We start from the raw sequence: 18,339 nt of genomic DNA, 5'->3' as shown, positions 1-18,339 counted from the left end.
GTATAAGTACAATGTTTTCTTTATCCATTCATCTGTTGATGGACCTTTAGGTGGGTTCCAAATCTTAGCTATGGTAAACAGTGCTGCAACAAACATAGGAGTGCAGATACTTCTTCCATATACTGATTTCCAGAACTGCCACTTTAAATAGAGAGGTCAGTCAGGATTCTTTACATTTATGTGGGTACCCAGTTGAAAACCAAGAAGAATGCAAAGTCTGAGTATTTTTATATCTGCAGCTAAGGACATAATGATGAGCACCTGTGTCCTAGAGCAGATGCAAAAATTAATCCACAGCCAAGGTCTCCTGGTCACTCTTGTCTTGTGTGCCTCCCTTTAGTAGGGGAAAACATTTTACAAAGTCTTCCACTGACAAAAGTCAAAGAAAACTTTGTGAAAAGTGTCAGGTTCAATGGCTCAGCAGGGACCTCAGACCAATAACCACAACCATTTATATACTTCGGTAGATAGCAAGCAATAATACCTTATTTATTTTTCTAATGGAAAAATTTTTAATGGAAAAAATTTCACACCTACACAAAAGTTGAAAGAATTGCACTATGAATATTCAGATACCTTCCACCTAGAAGTAACAATTGTTCATCTATGTCACATTTGCCTTATATTTCTGTTTGCATATATACAGGCCCCATCATTTAAAAACAGAGTCAAAAGAAAATGATTGAAGTGACTGCTATAGAGCTTAAAGGCTTTATTCAGCTGAGGTGCATCAGGTGATGTCCTGATTGAAGCAGGATCAGGGTTTTTATGAGGGAAAGTGGAATATGTGTTCTTGCTTTTGGCTTAGGTAGCTGTATGTGTGTACACACACACACACACACAGACACCACACACACACACACACACACACACACACTAGAGAGAGACAGGGTCTTGCTTTGTTGCCCAGGCTGGTACCAAACTCCTGTCCTCAAGCGATCCTCCTGCCTCAGCCTCCCAAAGTGCTAGGATTATAGTTGGTGAGCTACCATGCCTAGACTGGGTAGCAGTTTTTGACTTTAAGTGAAACTCGTAGTTGGTGGCAGGGTCGTTCCTGTTTTTGTGCCCCTTGCTCAATCAGAACCCTTCAGGACAGTATTTTCAGAGGATTACTTTTGCAAACATTGTGGCTTATCTGCTAGTCAGAGCTCATGGGGGCAGGGGAGAGATAGCAAAAAAGGATGAAAGGTGCAAGGTACAAGGCAACAGAGAAACTGAGGACTCCACCGTGTTTGTTTTACAATACCTTTGTACAGTAAGCTGCAGACATCATGCTCCTTATACTCAGCAGGATATATACTCAGCATGTATCTCCTGAGGGACTGAATATCCAAACAGGCAATGGCCAGACCATGTATAACAATAGAATCCTGACCTACAACCTCTACAGCAATAAGCATGGGAAGCTAAACCACAACCTCAGTAGCAATCAGCCCAGATGGTCAGGATTTGATTGATGACATCTAGCTTCTCAATTTTTTTAACCCAATTTCCAACTCAGGGCCAACCAGAAAAAGCCGAATCTACTTCCCAAATCAATCGCATAGGTTGCCCCACTTCAGTTAGTCCACCTCCAGCTTGTGCACTCCAACACCCTCCAATCAGGACACACCTGAAGCCTTCCCCTTTTTCTACTACATATAAAGCTTTCCCATTCTTCTGCCTGCCTTTGAGTCTTTGACAAACGCCAAGTGATAATGGCCCAATACCTTACTATAGTAAGCTCTGAAAAGTCTCTGCTTTTTCTCATTGGATCGTCTGTGTATATTTCCACTCTCCTAAGAACGAGGACATTTTCTTGCATAGCCACAAACCCATTCTCACCCCTAAGAAATTTGAGAGGTTTTTTTAAATGATTTAAAATTTTATGTTTAAATTATCATATAGTAACACTGACTTTTTGGTGTACAGTTTAATTAATTAATTACCTTATTTATTTATTTTTGAGATGGAGTCTCGCTCTGTCACCCAGGCTGTAGTGCAGTGGCCTGATCTCAGCTCACTGCAACGTCCGCCTCCCGGGTTCAAGCCATTCTCCTGCCTCAGCCACCTGAGTAGCTGGGATTACAGGTGTCCACCACCATGCCCAGCTAATTTTTGTATTTTTTTAGTAGAGATGGAGTTTCACCATGTTGGCCAGGCTGGTCATTAACTCCTAACCTCAAGTGATCCTCCTGCCTCAGCCTCCCAAAGTACTGGGATTACAGGCGTAAACCACCATGCCCAGCCTAATTAATTTATTTTTAAGTGGAGGTCTTGCTCTATTGCCCAGGCTGGAGTTCAGTAGCGTGATCATGGCTCACTGCAGCCTCAAACTCCTGGCCTCAAGCAATGCTCCTGCCTTGGCCTTGCAAAGTGCTGGGATTACAGGCATAAGCCACCACACCCAGACCAGTTTCATAAATTTTAATTCATGTGTAGATTTGTGTAACCACCACCACCATCAGCATACAGAACAGTTCCATGACACCTCCCCCACAAAAAAACTCATCACACCTAAGAAATTTAACAATGATACAAAAATATTATGCAGTCCAAATTCCATATGTTTCTAGTTAGCTCCAATTTTTTTTTTTACAACTTAAAAAAAAAAATCCTGTATCCAAACAGGGTTCATGCATTGCGTTTGGTTGTCGTATCTCCTTAGTCTCTAATCTCTTCTTTAGTCTTAATCTATAATAGTTTCCCAGCCTTTTTGTCTGTCACAATGTTAATATTTTTGAAGGGCTTATGTCAATTGTTACAGATGGTTACAGTTACAGATGGTTCTGCATTTCTAACTGTTTTCTCAAAAACGGATTTAGGCCAAACGACTTGGAAAAGAAAACTACATGGGTGATGTGTCCCTCTCGGTAAGTCGTATCTGGAGGCATGTGTCAGTTCACTCTGTTGGTAATATTATACTAAGTTTGACTTCTTGGATAAGGGATGGACCACCAAATCTCCCCATTGCAAAAAAAGCCACCTCTGCCCTTTGTATTTAGCTGTGGGGTCATTCTTTGGGAACCCTGTGAATAATCTGTTCCCCAAGAAGCATTCACAAAAATGGTTTTAGCACTTTGACAGGTCACATTTAGCAGGCTTCCAAATTAACCCACCCAGGGAAGTATTAGAATTCATGGCTTATTTCCTGTCCCTGGAGCAAAAAATCTTATGAGTTCCTCAAACTATTGACAAACTGATTAATACATAACCTACTGACACTAAAAAGGACACTAATTTGTTTCTAAATCATGATGTTTTACAAATTTTTTGCTAAGTCATAAAGTTTTACTGATTATCTTACGTGTAGAACATTTTAGCCTATGTGTTATAATCTATAGTTAATGATTATAACCTCTATATTATACCCTTCAATAAAAAGGACAACTGACATGAAGAGTCCTTCTCCCTTCTTCTAAATTTTCCCATAAAAGCCTTTCAGCCTATGGCAAACTTGAACATGATCAACTTTGTTGGTGTGTCTTCCTGGGTTGATCCTCACATTTGGCTTCCAGTAAAACTTTTCCAAATTATTTCTACCTCAACAACCTTAATTTGGGTCCATTGATGATCTTTGCCTAAAATAATTATTAACTTTAGGGTGGCAAAATGTGCTTCTCTAATTCTATTATTTTTCTGTATTAGCTGGCATTTTTTGTTAAAGAATTTTCCTTCCCTGTGCATGTAGGGTTTTTTTTTTAGAATAATTATAGTCATGTCCCACCATCAGATTTACTGCTTTTCTGATTGCAGATACATTGCATAACACACAATTAGTGCTTAAGAAGTATCAGTGCAATGAATAAATGATAAGTACTGCTATAATAGTCTACTAGAACTCCTGGACATATAATCTGTACTCATCAATTCCAGTTTTCTTCCCCAATTGCAGTATGTCAGATATACTGGTCCTCAGAAATCTTGTCTTGGCTCTGAAACCACATTTTTTTCTTACTTCTAATCTAATATCTTCATGCTTCTTGATTCTAGTGACTGGAATCATGCTGATGACTTGATTTCATTGATTTATTTGAGCTCTACTGAGAAACAACTGAACTATTGAATATTGCCATATTCATCTCCATAGAATTGTATTGTTTTGACTCACCCCAGCAATAGATGAAAGTATTAGTTTTCTCATAATTTCGCCAAAAGTATGGGTTGTTAAGCTTTTAGATTTTGCCAATCTGGGAGGTGGGAAATGATATCTCAAGTGTAGTTTTAATTTACTTTTGTCTTAATATGAGGGTGGTTGAGCATGCTTTCATGTTATTAAAATCCTGTGTATTCGTTTTTCTCTCAATGAATTTTGCCTATGTTTACTTCAGTTAACATGACATTAATATACTGCCAAATTTTAAAACTTCCCTTTAACCCTAATATAGTCCTACTTAGTTATGATGTATTATTCTTTAAAAAAATTATTGATATATAATAGATGTACAGATATATTATTATTATTTTAATGTACTATTGGATTCTATTTGCTAATATTTCATTTAGGAATGTTTTTGTTTAATGTTCCTAAATTAGAATGCTCTAAACTTAGTGTTAGCATGATATACCTTTCTTTATCCCCTTTGCTTTTAAACTATCTGTATATTTATATGTAAAGTGGGCTTCTTATAGATTGGCATATAGTTGGGTCTTGGTTTTTTATGCACTCTGACACTCCCTGTTTTTTAATTGGTGTATTTATATGATTCACATTTGATATGGTTTGGCTGTGTCCCCCACCCAAAATCTCATCTTGAATTGTAGTCCTCATAATCTCCACATGTCAAGGGAGAGACCAGGTGGAGGCAATTGAATCATGGGGGTGGTTCCCCCGATGCTGTTCTCGTGATAGTGAGAGAGTTCTCACAAGATCTGATGATTTTATAAGTGTATGGTAGTTCCTTCTGTGTTCATTCTCCTTCCTGCTGCCTTGTGAAGAAGGTTCCTTGTTTCCCCTTTGCCCTCTGCCATGATTGTAAGTTTCCTGAGGCCTCCCCAACCATGCTGAACTGTGAATCAATTAAACCTCTTTCCTTTATAAATTACCCAGTGTTGGGCAGTTCTTTATAGCAGTGTGAAAACAGACTAATACATTTAAGGTGATGATTGATGTAGTTTAATTATCTACCATCTTTTAAACTGTTTTCTCTTTATTGTACTTGTACTTTTTCCTTTTTTATCTTCCCCTTTTTTCTGCCTTCTTTGGTTTTAATTAATCATTTTATATGATTCCATTTTCTCTCCTCTCTCCTCTATCAATTACACTTTTTAAAAATATTTTTTAGCAGTTGCCGTAGACTTTTCAATATACATTTACAACTAATCTAAGTCCACTTTCAACTAACACTATACTGCTTCATGGGTAGTACAGGTACTTTATAGCTGAGTATTCCCAATTCCTTCCTCTCATCCTTTATAACGTTGCTGTCATTTATTTCACTTATAAATATGCTATAATCGTATAATACATTACTTTGAACAGTTGTCTATTAGATCAATTAAGAATAAGAAAAATAAAATATTTTAACTTTAATTATTCTTCCTCTTCCTTCCTAGTAGATCTGAGTTTCTGACCTAGATTATTTTCCTTCTTTCTGAGGAACCCCTTTCAACATTTCTTGCAAGGCAGATCTATTGGCAATGAATTTCTTCAGTGTTCGTTTATCTGAGAAAGTCTTTATTTCACCTTCATTTTCGAAGGATAATTTCACTGGATCTAGAATTTAGGTTGTTGGATTTTTTCTTTTGACACTTTAAGTGTGCCTCTCCACTCTCTTACTGTTTTCATGGTTTCCAACAAGTCGTCCAATGTAATTCTTAATCTTGTTCTTCTAGTGGTAAGATTCCCCCTCCTCTGGATTCTTTCAATATTTTCTCTGTTGTTGGTTTTCTTCAGTGCAACTATCATATGACTAGTGTAGATTGTTTTGGTATTTATCCTGTGCTATGGTTTGGATGTTTGTTCCCTCCAAACCTTGTGTTGAAATTTGATCCCCAGTGTTGGGGGAGGGGCCTAATGGGAGGTGTTTGGGTCGTGGAGGTGGATTCCTCATGAATAGATTAATGCTCTCTCTCAGCGATGAGTGAATTTATACTCTATTAGTTCCCAGGAGAGCTGGTTGTTAAAAAGAGTCTGGCACCTACCCACTCTCCCTTCCTTCTTCTCTCACCATGTGATCTCTGCACATGCCAGCTTTCCACTATGAGTGGAGGCACCCTGAGACCCTCACCAGGTGCAGATGCCCAATCTTGAACTTTCCAATCATCCAAATCATGAGCCAAATAAATCTTTTTTTCTTTATAAATAACCAGGCCTCAGGTATTCCTTTATAACAACACTAAGTGGACTAAGACATCCTGCTTACTGGATCTGCAGTTTGGTGTCTGCCATTAATTTTGTAGAATTCTTGCCATTATTTCTTCAAATATTTCTCTTCTGCTCCTTCCTCTCTTCCCTTTTTGCTTTCCAATTATGCATATTTTACACTCTTTGTAATTATCCCACAGTTCTTGGAAATTCTGTTGTGCTTTTTTTTCATTTTTTCTTATCCTTGCTTTTCAGTCTGAGATGTTTCTATGACCTTTCTTCAAGCTCACTGATTCTTTCCTCTGCTATGTCCAGGCTACTTACGAGCTCACAAAAGCCATTCTTTCATTTCTGTTATAGTGTTTTTTTATTTCTAGCATTTCCTCTTGATTTTCTTAGAGTTCCTATCTCTCTTCTTAAATTACCCATTTGTTTTCACATGTTGTCCACATTTTACATTAGAGCCTCTAACATATTAATCATATTTCTGTTAAATGCCCTACATGATAAATTCAAAATCTGTGTCATATCCGAGTCTGGTTCTGATGCTTGCTTTGCCTCTTCAGACTATATTTTTTCTTGCCTTTTAGCATGGTTTTGTAATTTTTTGTTGAATGCTGGACATGATGTATCAGGTATCTAACAAATACAGATCTTTAGTATGAGGTTTTATGTTAATCTAGGAGCTGGTCTGTGTTTAATGTTTGCTGTAGTTCTAGATGCCAGAGGCTTCAGGTTTCTCCAGTGTTCTTATTTTTTCCCTCCCCTGGTGTCTTTGAGTTTCCCTAAGAACTCCTTCATTAAATAGGGTCTGTGTCTTGCAGCTCTTTCAGTTTTAATTCACTGTTATTATACTGCAGTAGTAAAGAGTGAAAGAGAGGAAATGTTCCATTATCTTATGATTAAATCTCACTCTTTTTGTGGGCCTTAGTCTCTGGGCTGTGACCTTCAAAAGTATTTCTTAGCCTTTTTTTCTCCCCTGAGATTACACAGGACGTTTTTGACTGGGTGCCCTTCACCCAGGTAGACAAGTCTCTGGAAAAATTTCTTCCCCTAGAGAGCAGTCCTTCGTTATAGAGAAAGCTCTGAGTGTGTTTCAAAATGGCAATTTGAACCCTCTTACCCTCCTACCCTCCTCTTGCCAGAAACCTGAGGGGATTGTCTTTAGATCTTCACCTGAGGACCTTCTTGGCTTCCTGGAGGTAAAACCCAGGAAAGCATGAGACCTCCGTAAGAGGTTTCTTATTCTCAAGCTATTCATACTCAGCCTCTAGCAATTTGTCAAAATCACCAGTGAAGTGTTCCTATCTGCTTAGGGATCCAGCAGCTTCTGCTCCAGGTAAAGTAAGCTGATCTCAGCTGTGATTCTCTGTATTTGTCTGTCTCTCCAGATTTGGGGGTGGCAGTTTGCCTTGTGACCTAAACTCTCTGACGGCCTATGAAAAGTCATTGAGTTTCAGTTTGTTCAGCCTTTATTATTGTTGCAAGGATGGGAGTGATTACTTCCAAGCTCTTAACATGTCAGAGCTGAAACTAGAAGTCTGTGTTCACTTGTTAAATCTCATCAAATAGTGCACATAAGATTTGTGTGTTTTACTGTGTGTAAATTTTGCCTTAGAATATAGACAAATACTAAACTCTAGTTTATGATATGCATGTTGAAACTTTAGGGGTGATGTGTGCTGACGACTGTAACATAATTCGAAATGCATCAAAAAAAGAAGATGGGTTGATGAATGAAAAGAAAGATATGTGTATGAATAGATATGAGATAAAGCAAATATACTGAAATATTTGTTATAGATTTTTAGGTTGTGGTTTTGTGCATACTCACTTTAAAATTCTTTTAGCTTTTCTTTATGTCCCAAAATGTTCATAATAAAATGTTGTAATGAATGTATCATACTTTATATAATCTTTGGCAATTTACACTTTTTCACTTAGCATCCCTTCGTGTTGTTAAATATTACTGTAGTTTGTTCATTTTTACTCCTTTGGTGAGCATCTGGTTTGTGTCCAGGTTTTTATGACATGAATAGGCTTTCATGAATGTCCTTTTACATATTTTGTGGGGCACCTGGGCAAGAGCTTCTCTTGGGGCTATTTCTGGGAGTGGACTTTCTGTGTGATGAGGTGTGTGAATGTCCAATTATAGAAGGAAATGCTAAACTTCTTTCCAAAGTGGTTTCCCTAACTTACATTCCCACCAAAATTGTATAAGAGATCCTTAGCAACATTTAATCTTGCCCAACTGCTTTATTTTTACCAAATGAATGGATATAAGAGAGTATTTCAGTATGTTCTCAATAGGCAATTCTCTGATTAGTAATGTTTTACTCATTATTTTATTAATTTCTGTTTTTAACATTTACTTACCTCCTTTGTGGGTATTTCATTTTCCTTTCCTACAGTGTGTACTAAAAGTTTAGATAATTCATCTTCAGAATTTCTTGTTTACTAATAAACGCATTTTATGATATACATAATCTTAAGTATATTAATTTTCCCAGCCCATAGATGTTATATGTAGTGCTCTCATAATACTAGGTAGTTGGTAATCCATTTTAATTTCCTCCTTAACCCAAGTATTAATTGTATGTGAGTGCTTTTAATGTCCAGGTATTTGAAATATTTATTGTCCCTTTGCTTTTACCTCCATTTTTATTTCATTGTGGGTTATGAATATTGCCTTGTGATATCATTTTAAAGATTCATTATTTTGTTTGTAGTCTAGTGCAAGAATTTTTAAGGGTGTCTCATTCATGTTTAAAACATGTGAATTCTCTTGAGTACAAAATAAAGATTGAATATAGCTATATCAAATACCAAGTTTATTGATTGTATTATTCCAGTCTTTGTGTCTTACATATTTCATCTATTTGATCTTGTCAGTTTCTGTGAGATATATTATTCTTCCTTTGTAACTGAATACTCGTAAAATTTTCCCCATTGTGTCAGTTTTTGTTTTATGTATTTCAAAAGTACATAGACACACACACACACACACACACACATATAAATGCTCATGATTGGTGTGTCTTCTTGGTGGCTTGCATGGTTTTAAATTAAGAACTCCCTCTGTTTATCCCTTTTTAAATTCTATACTTCAAAATATATTTTGTCTAATGTTAATATCGTTACTCGTGAATATTTTCATCCATTTCTTTTCTTCATTTAAAACCTTTTCACTGCAAACTTTTTGTATATATACACCAAAGTAGATCAAATACAATAGTGACTTCCTATGTACCCAAAACTCAGCTGCAACAGTTATCAACATTCTATTTTATTTCCTCACTTCTCCACCCCTAGTTAAACAGCCCCATTGGTTGAGTATTTTAAAGCCAATACCAGACTTCATATCATTTCATCCATACACTTCAGTATAAACCTCTAACATAACACTAGGACACTTTCCTTTTCTTTTTCTCCTCTTCCTCTCCTGTGCCTGAAACATTTTTAGATATGTATACGTGTGCTAGCAAGTTTCCACTGATTCAATTTCTTCTTTTATTTGTTCACTATATTAGTCTGTTTTCATGCTGCTGATAAAGACATACCTGAGATTGGGTAATTTATAAAGAAAAAGAGGTTTCATTAACTCACAGTTCCATGTGGCTGGGGAGGCTTTACAATCATGGTGGAAAGCGGAATGCAAAAGGCACATCTTACATGGTGGCAGACAAGAGAGAATGAGAGACAAGCGAAAGGGGAAACCCCTTATAAAATCATCAGCTCTCATGAGACTGATTCACTACCATGAGAACCATATGGGGGAAACTGCCCCTGTGATTCAATTATCTCCCACCAGGTCCTTCCACAACACATGGGAATTATGGGAGCTATAATTCAAGATGAGATTTGGGTGGGGACACAGTCAAACCATATCATTCACCAAACAAAAAATAATCCAATCCAGGGCTGTAGGAAAGACAGAGAACTATGTGATAATTAGACTCTAACCCTCTAATGTCTAGAATGTTGAACTGGGCTCCAAAAAGGGTGTGACTGATCTGAGGGCACAAAGATAGAGGACACCAGAGCTTAGGAACAAGCCCTTTAAAAAAGTCTTCCCTACTTGCTGGGTCAAAAGGTTCTTCAGCTAGCATAGAGTCTCCTACCACAGTCAGGGAGGGCTTCTCATAGGAGGTACTTGAACTGGGTGTTGCAGAATGTGTAGCAGTTCATCCATTGAGGGGATGTATGGATTCTTATTACCTCTGCCCCTCTGACATCTCCCAGAGGGGCACTGGCATCTCCATAATTTTGTATTTGAGGTGCTAAGAGGCAGCAAACTGGTTGTGGGGCAGGGTCAGAAATGTGTCTTAATGCTATGCTTCCATAGGAATTATGAACAATAAAATTTTCTAAAAGATGTTTTTGTTGACACATATTAAAGAAAACTAGTAGCCATATCAACTTAAGACTTATTTAATTGATACCTATTATCATTTCAGTTGAGATGGCTTGTGGGGGAGCTCATGGAGATTATGAGGATATTTAGGTTCTTACTCCAACCGCATCCCTCTCCTCCCATCACCAACACAGTGGGACTGGACGGTACCACTCTGATTTATCTCCCCTCTCTCCTCATGGTATCTCCTAGATGGGGACTGTACCACTCCCACTGCATCCTTTCACATCCAGTAGTATCACCAAGGAGAGGATGAATCTGTCCACCAGGAAGTCTACCCAAAGAAGTGTTACTGGCAGTGAGTCTGGGCAGGGTCTACAGTCCTCAATTCTTGTCTTCTTGAGAGAAAGAATTCAGCCGAGAGACAGAAGTAGATTTAAGGCAGAAATGAGAGTTTATTGAAGCAAAGTATACTTGAAAGGAACCAAGCAAGCAACTCAAAAGATGGAACGCCCCACCTGATTTTTGGCTCATGGCTCTTATATAATAATTATAATATAGAGTTACTATTTCCTGATTCTTCCCAGTCTCATCCTTCCTCTTGGACAGGCTGTTGGCTAATCACCACAGGCAGTGACTTGCCAGTATCTGGGAGTGGCGGCATGAGCCATTTGATGATTGAAGTTATGTGCATGCTGTCTTAGGGCAATTTTCACTTACTGGTCTAGTGCCCCTGGAGGAAGATCATATACAGGTCAGACTCCACCATTTTGCCCCTTACTGTGCATGCCTGGACATGTTCCCAGAGGAAGATCAAACTTTGCCATTTTAAGTTCTTATTGGGAAATTGTTGCCAACAAGCTCAAGATGTCTCTTGTTTGTTAGGAAATTTTCCCCTCCCTGTCACCAGCCACCTGACAACCACCTGACAGTCAACTGAGAGTCACTTGACATTCTTTGGGGCCCTATCCTCTTCTGCTCATATCTGCCTATCCACCTACTCTAACAGCAGTGCAGGCCATTTCTTCCCGGGGGAGCACCACTGTTCTGCTCTGTGAGGTGGGAAGCCACAACTTCTTTAACTGTATAGCATGAACACCCTTCCAATGATATCATCTGCAAATAAAAATGATTATCTCTCCTTTCTTAATATATAATCAGTTTATTTTATCTTCATATTTCATCGCATTAGCTAGAGCTTTTTTCAAAACACCGTTGTGATAGGAACAACTGTATGTCATTACTAGTTTTATTGGTAGCAACTTCAGCATTTTACCTTTTAGTAATAGGCTTCCTGGTGATTTTGAGCCTGTAATCTTTTCTGAATTTTTATATTCCCATTTTAGTCTGGTTTTAGTTTGAGAATACTGCCAAATTGTGTCAAATGCTTTTTTAGTATCCATTGATGTGATTTTGTCGTTTTCTCTTTTATTTCTTGATGTAGTGAAATAAACGGATAGATGTACTAACATTAACCATCTTTACCTTGAAGTTGAAGTAGGAGACGTAGTCAAGAAAGTAGCCATGTCTATCAGGATGTGTTAATACAGTGCTTGCTTTGTGGTCATGCTCCTCTGGCTTAGGCAAGAACTAACCTCAGTGGGGACTTCAGCCTGTAGAAAGCATGCACTTTGATTTTACTTGTCCTTGGACTGACTTTTTGCTCATTATACTAGTGAAAAACACACTACTGGGTGGAGATTTAAGATGCTAATGAGAGGTGGTGTATGAACAAACATGTACAGTTACCGAACATGTGCACCTAGAGGACCACCCATCACATACTTACTAGCAATGCCCTTTCCCACACTCTTATGAATAATCATGTAAAACTCCCCTAAAGGGAGCTTCCCTAGTGTCAGCCAGGGGTGTCTCACTCTTGAGCAGCCCACTCTGACTCAGCTCTCAGAGTGCTCTTTCAATTTTGTAATAAACTGGTTTATGGCTGTATCTCCCTTGCTGTGTGTCTCTTGCTTAAATTCTGTAAACCAGGAAGACAAGAACTGAGGACTCACAATCACCATCAACAGCCTTACTGGAAAATCCAGTTTGGTCATGGGGTAAATTTTTCTTTCCATACTTGCTGGATTCAAATTGCTAAAATTTTATTTAAGATCTTTCCATCCACAAGACAAAAAAAAAAAAAAAAACTCCAGATGTTAGAGTAGATAGATAGATAGATGATAGCTAGATAGACAGACAGGACAGACAGACAGACATGAGCAGGAAAGGCAGCCTCAAAGTAAGGAAGCCCTGGAAACCTTACCCCACTAGCAATCAGAAAAAACAATGGCCATATCTGGACTTGCAGTTAGGCTTATCTGGCCCTAACTGGGACTTATCTGGCCCTGGCAGGACATAACTTCAGTAGGGACTTTCCCCAGCAGTAAGCATGTGCACTTCAGCTTGGCTTGCCCTAAAGGTAACGTTTTGCTCATTTTAATAGTAAATATATATATATATATATATATATATATATACACACACACACCCCTGGGTGGAGATGTAAGACATGTAACATATATACTAGCATGTACGGCCACAACGTATGCACACCTGGGGACCACCCAAAGGTGAGCATATGTTGCATCCAATTTTTTATTGTAACATCCCATTTTTATTGTAAAAAATGCATAACATAAAATTTACCATCTTAACAATTTTTAGGTTTATAGTTCAGTAGTGTTAAGTATATTCACATTGTTGTGCAACTGTAGCCACCTGAGGGGTTCTTCCTGCCCACTGCACAAAGAAAGACCACAGTATTGCAGTAAAGAAAGAGTTTAGGCCAGGCGTGGTGACTCACACCTGTAATCCCAGCACTTTGGGGGGCCGACGCGGGCAGATCACGAGGTCAGGAGATCGAGACCATCCTGGCCAACATGGTGAAATCCCGTCTCTACTAAAAATACAAAAATTAGCTGGGCATGGTGGTGCACGCCTGTAGTCCCAGCTACTCAGGAGGCTGAGGCAGGGGAATCGCTTCAACCTAGGAGGCGGAGGTTGCAGTGAGCCGGGATCACGCCATTGCACTCCAGCCTGGGCGACAGAGCGAGACTCAGTCTCGATTTAAAAAAAAAAAAAAAAAAAAAAAAAAAAGAGTTTAATAGTCACAAGGCGGGCCACGGCATATGACAGACAGAGTTATTATAGTACTCAAATCAATCTCCTCCAAAGCTTGTAGGTTGGGGGTTTTTCGAAGGCAGTTTGGGGGAAGCAGTGGGGGTGGCTAGGCTTGCTGCTAATTGGTTGGGGCAGAGATGAAATCATAGGAGGTGAAAGCTGTCCTCCTGCATGCTGAATTGCCTCAGGGTGGGGCCACAGGAGTGGGATTGGTGAGTCTAGGTGGAGCCATGGATGTCAGACATGCAAAAAACCTGAAAAGATATCTCGAAATGCCAATCTACAGTAGTGGTGTTATCTGCAGGAATGGCTGGCAATCTATGTCTAAACCTTAGCAGAATCAGGTTCCTCTCCAACCCCTAGCCTGATGGCCTTCCATTAGCTTTACAATGATTTTTGGGAAAGAGCTATTATCATTTAAACCATAACCTAAATATCTTCCAAAGTTAGTTCAGCCCCAAAGCCCAGGAATAATTAAGGAAAAGGCAAGATGGGTGGTGGGCTAGATCAGATCTCTTTCACTGTCATAATTTGCTCACTGATATAATTTTTGCAAAGGCAGTTTCACAACTGTAACTGAGTACTCCCATTTTCCTAAGCAACAGTTTTTTTCTCTTTTCTCCTTTCCCCTTTCCTCCTACTTCCCATTAGCCCTTTTTCAAGTGCAAAATAACCTCTCACCTCCCCCTCTCCAGACATTTCCTACATGGCAAGTTCATCTATGTGCTCCAAGAGGGAACTCCCACCTCCAGGGTGTTGCCTCAGGAGGACATGCCCAGAGCATGCCCACTTAGCCACTTTTACAACTTACTTCTGCCCAGGAAGGTGGCAACACAATGGCCCAGTAGATAAGGTACAGATAAGGCTAGCAGAAGAGCCCTGCCCTTGCTCGTTTCCTCCCCTACATTATATAAATGCTCACTTTTTGCTCCAAAGGTGAAGCAGTACATTTAAAGCTGGACACTTTGTGCACTCCCCCAAGCTAGCTTTGGAAATAAAATCACTTTTCTGGAAAGTACCAGGACTCACTCTTGTTAATTGGACTCTACATGCAGCAAGCGACTAACCCACTTTTTGGTTACAATTTTTGGTGGCCCACACAGGGACATGCTCTGTGCTCCAGGTAGGCCTGTGCCTGACCACCCAGTTTCGCTATCGGATGAGACATGGGGTCACCTGTGAGTGCCAGCTGCTCATGGCTATCAGATCCCACGATGAAAGCGTTAGGGAGCTTCCCAGCAGCTGCAAAAAAATGCTTTTTTTGGGGGGAAATTTCCCTTTTGCTCCCCACTCCCAGCACAACATTTGCTGCCTTCAACGCATTGCCTGTGCAAGGGAAGTGAATTCTGGGGGAAAAAGAGAAAGAGCTGACAAACTTTGGAACTGGGTAATTTGGTTGGCAGTGCACCTGACCACCCTCTGTCTCTTTTGGGGTGTCACTGAAGCCCTGCTCTACTTAAGACCTGGCTGTTATTGACATCATTTGAGCATTTTAATGCATTTGTATTTATTTGTATGTGCGGCACCATGGGACCTGTGCTCGGACTGGACTTAACAGCCCATGGAGCCATTTGGAACTGGGGAGAGGGATTCAGGACCTCACCCAGCCCCCTTGGTTGGGGACTCGTTTGGAAGCATGCTGTCTGTTTGCGTATATGAATATATGGCTTTGTGTATGGGCCCTGATTTCTTTCTTTTCTCTCTACCTCCAACTTCACCCTTCTATCTTTGGAGAGCCGCTTACAGCTTTACTCTTCTCAGCTGCAGGCGGCTCTAGCTCCCTCTGGTCTGACCAGTGACTTGCAGAAGTAGGAGGAACCCGTCCCACACTGTGCAGACTTAGGGTGCTGAGGCTCTCCCTGATGGGAGATAAATGATGGTGGTGGAGGTATCAACCTCACACCACTCAATGTCTGCAGGAGGGCTCTTGAGCTCCCTTTCCATCGCTTTATTCTCTCATCTCTTTCTTCCCCTACCTCATGCCACCCTTGCAGAAGGCAGCCAGGTGATATCTTCCTCTGTTTATTTTTGGCCTGCTTTATATAAGTGTGTATGTGTGTGTTTATGCATACGTACATGTATTTTGTTATGTATTGTGGTCACAAGGAACCAAATTCCTTAGAGTTAAGACGTACTCATAAATTAAGTAAAATCTTTAATAAATAAGCTGGCTTTACATTATTGGTAAAATAATATTATAAATATCTTAAGAATTGTCAACATACATTTCCATTTGAGTTTATTGATCAAGCGGTTTCATATTTATCTCTGCCAGATATCATTAGGTGCCAAAATTTGGCATAAGAGTTATAAAACTATAAACCCAGCCCAAGACAGAATGATCTTTGTGTAATTTTTGATAAATAAGACATTTAATATTGTTTGAGGAAAATAGCTAAACCTTATGAGTTATCAACAAAACGCCTATGTGTTTTAACTTTAAGGTTCTTACTTAGATGAACACCTGATGTTCACAAGCTTTAAAATGGTTAACAGGGAATTAACTTTCAATAATGACTACCTCTGTGGTAAGATCTCAGTTTTCAGAAGTAATCTAAGTAAACGGTTAAAAATGGGAGAATTATATGCATATAAATGAGATAAATGCTTCTAAGTAAAACTTTTTTGTATGATTTAAGATCTTAAAATCATTGTAGATGCTTGTTGAATGTCTGGGTCATTTCCAACTAAGAAAGGGTTATTATATAGGAAACATGTTCCAAAATTATGGACTGGTTCTCATCTATAAAATGGTAATATCTGATAGGCAGTTCAGAACTTCTTGCTTCTGGCTGCTGTGCCAATGGAGTAGCCATTCTTTATCCCTTTATTTTCTCAATAAACTTTCACTTTACTCTGTGGACTCGCCCTGAATTCTTTCCTGTGTGAGATCCAAGAACCCTCTTTTGGGGTCTGGATTGAGACCCCTTTCCACTAACATCTTCCTGGCGAACCACAAGGGACTATACTGAGGAGACCCCCTGATCCAACGGAAATAGACTGCAGCACCAACTGGCTGATTTTGGGTAAGTGGTGGGGTATATTTTACCTGGGTAAAGGGTGGGATTGAGTTAGAGGCCCACCTTAGGATAGACTCTCCTAAGATAGAGAGGGTTAAAGGCCCATCTTAATAAAAGGCAAGGCTTCTTGACCAAACTTGGGTCTCAGGCCCAACTTAGGAAGGTTAGAGTCCTTCCTAAGATTTAGAGGGTTAAAGGCCCCTCTCAGTAAAGTCCCTCTTGGTTAAAAATGAATTTGGCATTATGGGATGTTAACCGCTATTCTCTTTGGATTAATCTGTCTTATACTCTTTGCTGACGACTGTGGGTGACAGGATTAGGCGTATACAAGACCGTGGAACATGGGGAACTTTTTCCTTCCCAAAAGGGGAAACTTGAGAGCTGATGGGACTGCTGGAAAAGATCCCTTCACAACTGACAAGTGGCCATTTGAACTTTTGATTCAGTGTTGCTGCAATGAGTAGGTCTTTCTCTGGCCTCCCTGAGTTCTTCACCTTCCCCACCGCAGGGAATGCTTTCTCTCTCTCTCTGTCTCTTTTTTTTTTTTTTTTTTTTTTTTTGAGACGGAGTCTTGCTCTGTCGCCAGGCTAGAGTGCAATGGCGCGATCTCGACTCACTGCAACCTCTGCCTCCCGGGTTCAAGTGATTCTCCTGCCTCAGCCTCCCAAGCAGGTGGGACTACAGGTGTGCGCATCATGCCCAGCGAATTTTTTTGTATTTTTAGTAGAGACGGGGTTTCATCATGCTGGCCAGGATGGTCTCAATCTCTTCCTCGTGATCCACCTGCCTCGGCCTCCCAACGTGCTGGGATTACAGGTGTGAGCCACTGCGCCTGGCCCTCTCTCTCTTTCTCTCCTTTCCCTTTCCTATATTTTCTGTTACTCAGAGCAACCATCTTGTCCAAAGACCACATGTTGAAACTCCTGGTTGGAGACCTGTGAAACAAACAAACAAAAAAACTGGATGAAGTTTCCCTCTCATCTTGTTTTATGTCCTTGGGAGCTTGACTTTGTAACCAAGTGGGTGGTACTTTCTCTTGGTCTCCACCATCCAGGGAACAGGAATTTTGGAGTTCGTGTTATAGTTAGCCTTAAAGATTATCCAGAGCAGTTAAAAACCTTTGCAAGCTCAAAATTGGCTGACTCTAGACTCCTAGGAAGAGCAATGAAAACTGCTCAGTGCTGTAGCTCAGTAGCTAAGGCTTTGCCATTTTACAGTGGTAGCCCAGGCTCTCAATTCCCTGTCTAGGGAATGAGTACTTTTTGGTTGATATCTGTGTGACCTTTGCCATTTGTTGATTCTCTTCCTCTCCATGAACAACTTCTGACTTCTCTCTTGAATTTTTCTTTCTCTGAGCACCTGGGAAGTTACCTTTGGTAAAGTTCAAAAGCCAGAAATATTGACCATTTTACTCGGCTAAAAGTTGGATAATAAGAAATTTTAAAAGACTTTTTTAAAAAGAACACTATGGTTAAAAGTCAGCTTAATTAAAAGTGGATATTCAAGCTATGGGTATATTGAAAAGGCCTTTATGTTTTTTTCTCAAATCTTGTTTT

The sequence above is a fragment of the Pongo pygmaeus genome, chromosome X (genome assembly GCF_028885625.2).
Source record: "Pongo pygmaeus isolate AG05252 chromosome X, NHGRI_mPonPyg2-v2.0_pri, whole genome shotgun sequence".
NCBI lineage: Eukaryota > Metazoa > Chordata > Mammalia > Primates > Hominidae > Pongo > Pongo pygmaeus.
Note: the sequence above shows the minus strand (reverse complement) of the source record.